At 34.5% G+C, this 12,929-nt stretch overlaps 1 protein-coding gene across 1 annotated transcript in view; it reads right to left on the reverse strand.

Moving 5' to 3' along the window:
• LOC137624383 (beta-hexosaminidase subunit beta-like) overlaps positions 1-8,561 on the reverse strand; it is an 88,304-nt gene extending 79,743 nt beyond the window's left edge. The window contains exon 1 of the mRNA XM_068355105.1: positions 8,145-8,561. The gene's annotated coding sequence lies outside the window, so the exon portion shown is untranslated. The remainder of the gene's footprint in view (positions 1-8,144) is intronic.
• Between the last annotated feature and the right edge of the window lie 4,368 nt (positions 8,562-12,929).

Genomic DNA, 12,929 nt, shown 5'->3' on the forward strand with positions numbered 1-12,929 from the left:
CCCTTTAGAGAAAAAGAAGCAATGGAAAGAAAAAACTGTTTCAGTCGGTTCTTTATCTGTGAAAGGGAGGGTTTCTCGTTCTAATATACCTCTTTTATTCCATTTTGTTGTCCGTCTATCTCATTGTATATTTGATGGTAAACGCTATATAATAATAATAATGATAATGATGATGATAATAATATTAATGATAATAATAATAGTAATAATAATAATAATAATGATAAAAATAAGAATAATATAAATGATGATAATAATAATAAAATAATAATAATAATACGGTACGGAAGAGAATAGAAAAAATATTCCCTTTGTTTACCTCTATTTATAAAATCTTAGCATTCGACTTCGTCCCCTCCGAAGGGAATGACATAAGAAAGGTACATCTTTCTGGTGTGTATATATATATATATATATATATATATATATGTATATATATATATATATATATATATATATATATATATATATATATATAATGAAGAGGACAAGTCTTCTTGCTATCCTCTTCATCATTAAACTTGACCTTCCTCTTTTACATTTTGCCATAAAGCTGATTACTTTATACAAATTATTTTCTAATATTTAAAATTAAAATGATTCGGGCTATAAAGAATATTAAAGTATTCCATTCATGTTCAAGACAATATTTTAAATTCCTTAATACATGGCTAGTGTAGCAAATACCAAGATAACAGGAAAATTTAAGACCTTGCCAAGCACAGAGAGAGAGAGAGAGAGAGAGAGAGAGAGAGAGAGAGAGAGAGAGAGAGAGAGAGAGAGAGAGAGAGAGAGAGACATTTTAATATGTGTAGTATACTGTCATATCGCCAGGAATACTGAGTGGACATTAGGTGAGAGTTTATACCTTGAGGTGCAAAGTGGGCTATCAACATGTAACTGTTCCTGTTTTTGTCTTGACTAACCCAGTCGGCCTTTAAATCTAAATGCCACTTTGCGTTGATGCTGTAACCTAATTAATCGTGGTTTTTCTAATTCCAGTTAACTACATTCCAACGTAATAAATAAAATTAGATAAAGATTCAATACACAAAAACGTTAGAAAATGTAGTTTACCTTTATTGTAACTGCCATATTGCTATTTTTTAATGCCCTTACTATTTAAAGTACATGTTTCTCTTAACGCCTTGAAATTCGAGAGGTAATAAAAATAATAAAAAAGACATTCACTCTTCCCAGTGAAATACGAACTCTTACTACTCAGATGAATTAAATGATTTATAAATGCTAATTTATACATAAATATACATAATTATACTGCAGCACAAACATATCTCTTTATCCATCAATCACCCGCTTATCCTAATAAATGGGTGGCTCCAGACATAAAAATTCTGCAATCACTTGCCTTACATCAAGAATGAGCTAATCTCTTGTTTACCTCCCGATTCGCACATGCGCACTCGGGTCACAGCTCCTGGCCTAACCTAGTCCAGTCTTCTCTCGGCCCTGTGTCACCGCATAAGTTGTTTACCTTCAGAGCTCAGGCAAGATGTGGATACGATGCTCAAGGTACCACATGTAGTGGTACGTCGCTCATGTCCCGTTTAATGGAAACTGCTACTCTATCCCAGGAAGGTTTTTGATTCAACAGAGAAGGAATTGGAGTGTGGAAGTAGCTTGGTAGAGAGAGAGAGAGAGAGAGAGAGAGAGAGAGAGAGAGAGAGAGAGAGAGAGAGAGAGAGAGAGAGAGAGAGAGCCCTTTGGTAACTAGAAAACTATATTTAGCTATTTTAATACAGGACAATCATATACATATATATATATATATATATATATATATATATATATATATATATATATATATATATATATATACACACATATATATATATATATATTTATATATATATATACACACATATATATATACATATATATATATATATATATATATATGTAAAACATTCAACTATTATGATACAGAAGGACTACCATATATATATATATATATATATATATATATATATATATATATATATATATATATATATATATATATACAATGTCTGAGGCTGAACCATCAAGTCTGTGAGATCTCCTTCCCTCAGCATTAACAACACTGTGTATCAACGTATTTTGGCTGGTTAAAAAGTCCAAAGCGTGACCGGAACCGATATTGGCACTCTGCACAGATAAAATAATTGCTAGGCCATAGACTACATTGAGGCGTGCTCACGCCTGCGCCACTGCTGCCACGCCTGCCTCGATCTGATAGTTCGTAAAGACTTTTACGGGCCCTAGTGGCGGTCTTCCGCCATCCAGCACTATTCATTACCTTGACCTCCCAGTCTATGGTGCCCGTGTTACGGGCCTTGAGAGATACCTATAAACATACCTGTACCTCGTGTGCTGACACCCTCCTCATCACACCCGCAGGCCTTGGAAGGTTTCTTCGTAGAATAGAATGGTGCATTGGGTATGCGTGTAATACACACACACACACACACACATATATATATATGTATATATATATATATATATATATATATATATATATATATATATATATATATATACATATATATATATGTGTGTGTGTGTGTGTGTGTGTTTGCACGCAAGTGTACCCACAATCTTTTCAAACTTTACAAATTTATGTATTATAATCAATCAATCAACCAGACAGAGAGTAGACATCAAAAATAGCAAAACAGATTTGACTAAAATTAGGAATTAGCTTCAGCGCAAATGACATTTCACACGATCCAATAGAAAAAGTAGCAAATTGAAAGAGCGACCTCCACGTCCAACCACCTGACTTGATTGGGAAAAACACTCAGTCACTGCCTGCCATTGCCTTCAAGAGTTGCATGATACAAACTTGAAAAAATTAGTTACGATTTTAAACATCATAATTTTTATCTAGTCTAAAGGAAAATCGTCTCTGGGCGATTCTGTGAGAACAAAAAAATTAATTCATTGAATCTATTATTATTACTATTATCATCATAATTATTATATAAATACTCAGTATCTTATTGTCTAACCCCAATAACTTTGCATTGTAATTATTTACGATTACATCAAAATAAGGAAATTAACACTAATAAAACTGTTATATGGTAGATTTGTGTGAACTTTATTTGCCTATCGCTTACTAAACTTATGAACTGAAATTTTGTTTATATATATATCTTAATAGGTCATATATACGTTTTATTCCTCAATAAATTATTAATAATTTGTTATCATTTATAGATTATGCCAATTTATATAAAGATAGAGGGATCACATCGCACATTCCTCCTAATTTATTTCAACTCTTATTGGTAATAATAATAATAATAACAATAATATTAATAATAATAATGCATTCAATGATTTGATTGAATTTGTTCTTAAACAATCGCATAGGGACAATTTTCTTTTAAAAAAAGAACTAAAAATGTTTCGGTAAAAATCGCCATAATTCTTAGACTTAAGTAACGACTCTTGGGATAAGCAAAGGTTGAATATTTAATGTAGCCATAGGCGTTTCAAAAGGATGTTCGGTAGCTATTCCTATTCAGTATAAATGCATACTACTGTATATACGTAAACAAGCACATAAACTGTATACATACAAACAAATATACAATATATATATATATATATATATATATATATATATATATATATATATATATACTTATACATATTATTATTATTATTATTATTATTAAATGCTAAGCTACAACCCTAGTTGGAAAAGCAGGATGCTATAAGCCTAGGGGCTCCAACAGGGAAAATAGCCCAGTGAAGAAAGAAAACAAGAAAAGATAAAATATTTTAAGAATAGTAACTACATTAAAATAAATATTTCCTAAATAAACAATAAAAACTTCAACAAAACAAGAGGAAGAGAAACTTGATAGAACAGTGTGCCCGAATGTACCCTCAAGCAAGAGAACCCTAACCCAAGACAGTGGAAGACTATGGTACAGAGGCTATGGCACTACCCAAGACTAGAGAACAATGGTTTGATTTTGGAGTGTCCTTCTCCTAGAAGAGCTGCTTACCAAAGCTAAAGAGTTTCTTCTACCCTTACCAAGAGGAAAGTAGCCACTGAACAATTACATTGCAGTAGTTAACCTCTTGGGTGAAGAAGAATTGTTAGGTAATCTCAGTGTTGTCAGGTGTATGAGGACAGAGGAGAATCTGTAAAGAATAGGCCAGACTATTCGGTGTCTGTGTAGGCAAAGGGAAAGAACCGTAACCAGAGAGAAGGATCCAATGTAGTACTGTCTGGGCAGTCAAAGGATCCCACAACTCTCTAGCGGTAGTATCTCAACGGGCGGCTGTTGCCCTTGCCAACCTACATATGCATATATATACACAAAATATAAATTTTATATAAAAATGTATATAAATAAACACAATCAAGCATATACAGTATATATATATATATATATATATATATATACACACACATATATATATATATATATATATATATATATATATATATATATATACATATACATATGTATATATATATATTCAAATAAGCCATATATTTTAATATCTTAATGTCTAGATTCTCTATTATACCTAGGGATCAGAGACCCAAGGGGTAACCAACTCAAAGACAATAGTTTCTGGCCGGTCGAGGAATTGAACCATGGTCCAGTAACAGTGCCATAGCATTTAGCCATGATCTTCGTGGCTAAATGCTATGTCACTGTCATACCAGCTTCCTGGACCAGGGTTCGATTCCCGGCCGGCAAGAAGCCATTGTCTTTGAGTTGGTTCCCCCCTTAGAGTCTCTATTTCCGAGGTATAATAGAGAATCCAGACATTAAGGTATTGAAATATATGGCTTATTTGCATATGAAAAACGCGTCTGAATGTGCAAAATGTAATATATATATATATATATATATATATATATATATATATATATATATATATATATATATATATATATATATATATATGTGTGTGTGTGTGTGTGTGTACGTATAAATAAAATACTTACATACAATCCCCACATAAGCCCTCAAGATTCCTAAAGAATAAATTGATAAAAGCTTCCTGGCAAAGACTGCAATACGTGAGAATTCAGCAGGGGAAAGTCCATCGTTTCTTAACCATTTGGAACATCACCCCAGGTAACTTTTCACTTGGTCATCGCAGTTTGGTTTTGAAGGCTAGAGAATTGTGTTCAGAGTTTCAGAACTTGAACTGTGTAAGAGTTCAGAAATTTGACACGAATTGAAGAAGTGATGAATATACTTGTAGTATTTGATTTAACGTTCGGTAAAGTTGAATAACATTTGCAATTATATCAATAGTGAGGAGAGGAAAAATGCAACTCTATATGTTTTATAGGTTAAATTTGACTTACATACAAATAATGTTAATTTGAAGAAAAAACTTCATAATAAACTCAAACTGAAGCGGAATCTGATATATTGAAAACATAATATGTAGATAGAAATAATCTGAATACTTTTCTTAAATAAAACTGGATGAAAATGACACTTGATAGCAAGCAAATGCAGTAAACCTTACGATAATACCAAATAAACACAAGCTAACACACACACATATATACTGTATATATATATATATATATATATATATATATATATATATATATATATATATATATATATATATATATATATATATATATATATATATAGATAGATATATATACATACACATAAACCATAACTTTTTCTCAGACTTTCCCCCTAAAACAAGGCTGCAACTCACCACAATCAACCAGCTGCCACTATTATTATTATTATTATCATTGCAAGCTAAGCTACAATCCTAGTGGGAAGAGCAGGATGTCATAAGCACTAGAGCTCCAACAGGGATAAATATCCGAATAAGGGAAGGAAACACACAAACTACAAGAGAGGGGTAAACAACCAAACGAAAATATTTCAAGAAGAGTATCACCACACCTCCGCCAGAGCAGCTTATTTCTAGATTTTTACATGACAGTTAATCCCTGCAAGTTTCATTACTCTACCATTAAAATTGTGGCAAGGAAGCTGTTCACAAACACACACACAAACAAATACGCTAAGAGGGGGTAAAACATAACCTTCTTCCAACTTCGTTGGCGGAGGTAATTAAATCCTTCACATATAAACTATAAAAAAAAACAGGAAGAGAAATAAGATAGAATGGCATGCCCGAGTGTGCTTCCAAGCATGAGAACTGTAATCCAAGAAAGCGAAAGACCATGGTAGAGAGGCTATGGCACTACCAAAGACTAGAGAACAATGGTTTCATTTTGGAGTGTCCTTCTCCTAGAAGAGCTGCTTAACATAGCTAAAGAATCTCTACTACCCTTACCAAGAATACAGTAGCCACTGAACAACTACAGTGCAGTAGTTAACCCCTTGGGTGATGAGGAATTATTTGGTAATCACAGTGTTGTCAGGTGTATGAGGATAGAGGAGAATGGTATGAGTAGGCTAGACTAATCGATGTATGTGTAGGGAAAGACAAAATGAGCCGTAACCAGAGAGAGGGATCCAATCCAAATGTTGTACTGTCTGGCCAGTAAAAGGTCCCAACAACTTTCTAGCGGTAGTATCTGCTTACATGGGCAAATGAATGTTTCACGAAACAGGATTAAGTACAGCAGAATAAAGATATCAGATTGTTCGTAAAGATTAAGAAACAAAATCTATTCCTTCTACACACACACAAACATACACACACACACACACACACAAACACACACACACACACACACACACACACACACACATATATATATATATATATATATATATATATATATATATATATATATATATATATATTGAATAAAAATTAGGTACTTCATCTAGTCTAGATGCACACGCTGAATTTTAAGGAACCGAGCTACATCGTTCCTAACCTTGGCCGAGCCGCGGAGTTGGAGAAACATTACGAGAGAGAGAGAGAGAGAGAGAGAGAGAGAGAGAGAGAGAGAGAGAGAGAGAGCGAGAGAGAGAGAGAGAGTCATGCCAAATTGCACAAAGATCCAATAATTAAAAGGTAACTAGAATGAATGTAAAATGCCCTAGGTATTTACAGACCTTGTCAGCTGTGGGAAGGGCTGTTGTGCTCACAGTGAGGTCGGTTTTTACCGACCTCCGCAAAAACTGGAGCCACGATTTTCAACCCCAAGAGAGCCTTCAAACATTTATGATAAAAATAGTTTTTATAACAATAGTAATAATTTATTTTATTCCAATACTTTATTTAATACAAAATTAGTTTGCATTTTAAGATTAAAAAACTTTAGGGGCAGCTTGTCACTTCACTGGAATTATGTTGGACACAATAATTATCTAGAATAAATCAAAGGAAAGACACGGCAATAAAACTATAAATAACAATTTGTTTCAGGAAACAATAATAGTTTCCTCATAATAATAATCATAACAAAAATAACCGTAATAACAAATATAAGAATAAACCCAAACTTTTCAGTACCATCTTAAATGATTACTTCGATCCCTGCATTGAACGTCAACACAGATTAACTCTGAACCCAATGACATTATCGATGCTGAATCCACGACGGTTGAGTGTCTGGTAAACTAACTTGGCCGTGTTATTTGTAAAAATAGCTGCTGTGTTATGTCTTTTTTTATAGATAATAACAGAAACTATTACAGCCCTACTTGGAAAAGCAGGATGTTACAAGCTAAAGGGCTTATAGCATCAGTTTCTTTAGTTACTTAGCCCTATAAACAAAGCACAATAAGGGCAAAGGGTTAACTTTTTTTCAAGTCTTCATTAAATAGCCCCGTATGCCTCCGTTGTTGGGTTTGCCCTTCCCATTGGCCTTTGAAGAAATGAAAATGCACATGATGTAGCCAACAACCAGTCTCTTAACAAGTCTGGGTAAGACCACAGACCAACAAAACACTAAGTGACATTTCATTTGTTCGTCGTGTAACACACACACACACACCCACACACACACACACACACACCCACACACACACACACACACACACACACACATATATATATATATATATATATATATATATATATATATATATATATATATATATATATATATGTGTGTGTGTGTGTGTGTGTGTGTGTGTGTGTAAATAATTTATAATTTTTGGAAAAAAATTACTGTAGTCTGCATCAATAATCGTAAAACTTACCTTTTGTTTCCCGAGCGGTGAAAGAAATTACAACTTCTACTCCCTCGTCTCCTTGGTGTCAGGGACCTTAGGAGAGCAGTTTCCTTTCTTCTTTTTGTTCGTTTTTGGATGAAAAGTTTAGTTAAAAGTTCCACCACTTCTGAGGGACAGCCTATGACTTCTCGTGAAAGAAAATGGCACTTGTTGAGCAGAGCAAGAAAAGAGGTGGTGTGTGTGTGAAAAGATATACAGGAGAATGACTATTCAATGGAAATTTTTCACATGGAATAACACGGTAACATGAAGGCGCGCACACACACATATACACAAAACAGGGCGCCTCCGTGTCAGAGTATAGAAAGAGCAACGCCGCACACCTCCCGTCGTCACTAGACTGTTGCGAACACTGGCGTCGCTTCGAAGCTAATGCTGGCTGGCCGTTACCCGTCCCACTTTTTATTAACGAATCAGGCAGGATTGGAGCTTCCACCGAATAAAATGCAAGAACTGGAAAGGCCCAATCAAGGCTAATACTCTTTTTGTAGACTTACTCTTAAAATATGAGCTGAGACAACATATATGACTATATCGGATGGAAAGGGTGTAGGCTACATTCACGTTTCACTAGACCTATTAAGATTGGTACGAGTTTGATGTAAAAATGAAAGTTGAAATTTCGTTCAGGTCGGTCATCAGGGCTCTCCCTCTGTGGGTGAGGATGCTGTGGGGGTAGGTCTAGGGTTGCAGATGTGGCAGGTGGGAAGAGTTATGGGAGGGGAAGGGAGAAGTTGAGACTACCCTTCTAACAATTCCCCACCCACAAACCCCATCAGAGGTAATAGATTACACAATGAACTCTTTTCCCCCTACATATTAATAGTAATAAAAAAGTATAAATTAAGATGACAAAATATTTTCGTAAAGTTTTCAAGGGTGGGTCAGTAGGTTCTTTTTAGGATTTAATGCAACTTTGCTACCTTGAAAAATTTCTCACCCTAAAAATCAGTGCTCAGAATATTGTAACAGATTTTGAAAATTTAGTGTAATCAGAAATGGGTCATTAAGAGACTTGCGAAGACAGTGAGGGTGACCTTTATCTACTCTATAGTATCACTAGCAATCCGACCGGCTATTTTAGTTGTTTCCTTCGAGTTTGGACTTGACATGGCCACTAGAACGAAAGTCCGTTTAACCTTTCTGGTATGAAATTGTTAAAAACATCCAGTCGACTTTTTACGTATTGGCTTTATAATGACAATCAATTCTGGTGATGAATAAGACAGTGAACGTTCCATCGTTTTTCTTTAAAGTTATCCGTGAGACACAGCTTGTCACTACTTATTAGTTCTTAAATAAAACAAGCTCTTTATTTACGAACTAAAGAAGTTAAACTAATAATATCCTTACATGCGATATATCTCTGTCAGTAAATGCCTCACTAATTTTCAACTAAAAATTGATTTTTTTTTCAAATTGTTTTCTATTCATAAATATTTTTAAAGAATACTTAGACCATTGTTTATCAATAAAAATCCAATAAGTGAAATATTCCATCAAGGAACCTATATAGGAGTATTAGGGAGTCTAAAAATGAGTCTCGCGAGCTGTGTGATTATCTTATGAATTAGAACATCCGGTTTTACTATTTTTGTGCACGTTGGCTTTTTATCATCGCCATTACCCTTTGCTACATATTGTAAACATATATATTTTTAACATTGCAAGGAAATGAACCTTTGATAACCCTAATGTTATCTAGACTGACTTTTAATTCCCTTTTACAATTTTCTACTTGAAAGATAAGTGGACAGGCAGCTTAATATCCTTAACCAGTCCAAGTCCAATAGGCCTATCTCTTACGGGAAGTGACTGGATGTTAAATGTCAGAGTTGAAAGAATCTGCGCAATCAATCAGTAATGAGATTGACTAACTGCATATCATGCTACCTTTAACTGTTGCTTCACACTCTTCTTTGCCCTGCCAAAGCAACAAGGTCAGCGTCTTCAAGAAATTTAGGGAATTTTATAGTACCTCTTCATTGCAGGGGAAATACACGAGCGATGTGTCACTGAATGACTTCTCTCTCTCTCTCTCTCTCTCTCTCTCTCTCTCTCTCTCTCTCTCTCTCTCTCTCTCTCTCTCTCGTCCTTGATATACCGTATTAGGGCGTTCGACTTGCAAAGCCGAAGTAACCACTTTCAATCCAGAAACTGATCTAGGAGAAGAACGCCAGCCATGCTCAGACTCCTTTAAAATTAAATATGCCTTTGATAATTAAAGCTGTGAATTACATATCATATCACTAATTGATTGCTGTGGGTCGTAGCTTTGGTGATGAGAGAAAGAGAAGAAAATTCTAGTATGTTGCAATATCACTACAGCAGAATGGACGAGCATCGACGAGGTGAAATTATCCATTAGATACCCACCCCCATCTCTCTCTCTCTCTCTCTCTCTCTCTCTCTCTCTCTCTCTCTCTCTCTCTCTCTCTCTCTCTCTCTCTCTCCCTAAGTTTTTATGATAATTCCTGATCAATTCAAGTGATTGAAAAGTGAATAGAATTTCTTTGCTTTCAATGAATGATGGGTCTCTCTGCTTTACATACTTCACTCGAGACAGAATATCGTATACATAAAAAATATATTAAATGATTAATACATTGCTGCATATTGCCGTTCTTGAACACTTACTGACACTTCACATGTTCTTTGAAATGTAACCCATACTTAAAGGTTTAAAGGTTGCACATCAATGGCAAAGGTTTAAACGTTGCTCTTGAATGGTAGAGGCAAGGGACAGTGACAATTCCTTGGAGATTGACCACATATACTGTACATATGATCAGCGCCCAAGCCCTCCTCCAACCAGGCTAGGACCAGGAAGTAGGTAGTAGGATGGCCAGGGCACCAGCCACCCATTGAGATACTACCGCTAAAGTATTATGGAGTCTTTTAACTGGTCAGACAGTAGTATATTGGATCGTTCTCTCTGCTACGGTTCATTTTCCCTTTCCCTACACACACACACACACACACACACACACCGAATAGTCTGGCATATTGTTTACTTATTCTCCTCTGTCCTCATATATCTGACAACACTGAGATTACCAAATAATTCTTACTGGACTGTAGTTGTTCAGTGGCCATTTTCCTCTTTGTAAGGATAGAAGAGACCCTTTAGCTATGGTAAGCAGCTCTTCTAGGAGGACACTCCAAAATCAAACCATTGTTCTCTAGTCTTTGGTAGTGCCATAGTCTCTACCATGGTCTTCCATTGTCTTAGGTTAGAGTTCTCTTGCTTGAGGGTGCACTAGGGCACATTATTCTACTTATTTCTCTTCCTCTTGTTTTGTTAAAGATTTTATAGTTTGTATAAGAGATCTCTATTTTAATACCGTTGCTCTTTTCAAAATATTTTTTTCCCTTTGTTTCCTTTTCTCGCTGAGCTATTTTCCCTGTTAAAGCCCCTGGGCTTATAGCATCCTGCTTTTCCAACTTGGGTTGTGGCTTAGCAAGTAATAATAATGATGATATTACTAGATAAACTACAACCCTGGTTGGAAAAGCAGGATGCTATAACCCAAAAGGCGCCAACAGGGAAAAATAGTCCAGTGAGGAAAGGGAATAAGGAAATAAATAAACTACCAGAGAATTAATGAACAATTAGAAAAAAAAATTAAGAACAGTAACAACATTAAAAAAGTTCTACCTAATCTACTACCCGATTAGGAAGAGCATTCCACAACTATCTTCAATGAATATTGAAAATGAAAATGTCATCTTAGCTCTAACCTCATTAATTGTTATCATTTATTACACATTTATTAATAAATATACGAAATAAAAACAGAATAATAGATAATTTGCGTAATTTAGGATGTGCAATTTTTTTTCTTATGAGGTCATCAATTAGAACATCCTTGATGCGAAAAAGTATAAAAACCATGGTACAGTACGCAGCAAAACTGGTGATACCTTTTTTTATTATTATTTTTGCTTCGGCGAGTGTTGTTCTTAAGTTGCCACTTAGCATTAAATATTAATTTTCAATTTGTAAACATGTGTATGTGTGAGACAACGTTGGTTACTTGTTATGGATAATTATATCATTGAATAATGTTAGATCGTTAATAAAATAAACATTTTAAGCTAAAATGATACTTCAGAACAAAAATTAAATGTGTTACTGTAGCACGAATCCTTTGTCAACGTGACTCCGCGAGAATCAGTGAGACTAATCTTTGAGCTGTCTGTCAGTCTGGATAGAAGGATTCAAACTGGGAAAGAGGGCGTATAGATGGAGAACCGTTTAAGCAGAGCACTATAGTGTATTGATAACAATTTATGCATTTGGGATGTGATTTCAAAAGTATTACTTATTTCTGGCTTATATCGTTTTGCGTATAAAACAAACGTTAGTCAGGATCGTGATTTAAAAATAGTTTAGACTATAGACAACGCTACTTAGCCTATATAATTCTAGTCTCCCACTGGGTTTTTTCAGTTTGAGAAAATAAATAAATAAATAAATAAATAAATAAATAAATAAATAAGTGAGGTCGTGATTTATCTTCGCTATCAGAAATACAATTAATTCTACCTTTCTATTATATTTCATTTACTTTACGAACGGAAGACTATAATCAGGTCAGACATATTCAGCCTCACGTGTTATGTGCAGATTCTACAGAAAGACTGTAACAGCGTATCGTAAATGATAATAATAATAATAATAATAATAATAATAATAATAATAGGGTGGCTCTGGAGTCTAGGCCTATACTATTGGCTTTATAACTCTTC

The sequence above is a fragment of the Palaemon carinicauda genome, chromosome 31 (assembly GCF_036898095.1).
Source record: "Palaemon carinicauda isolate YSFRI2023 chromosome 31, ASM3689809v2, whole genome shotgun sequence".
Taxonomy (NCBI): Eukaryota; Metazoa; Arthropoda; class Malacostraca; order Decapoda; family Palaemonidae; genus Palaemon; species Palaemon carinicauda.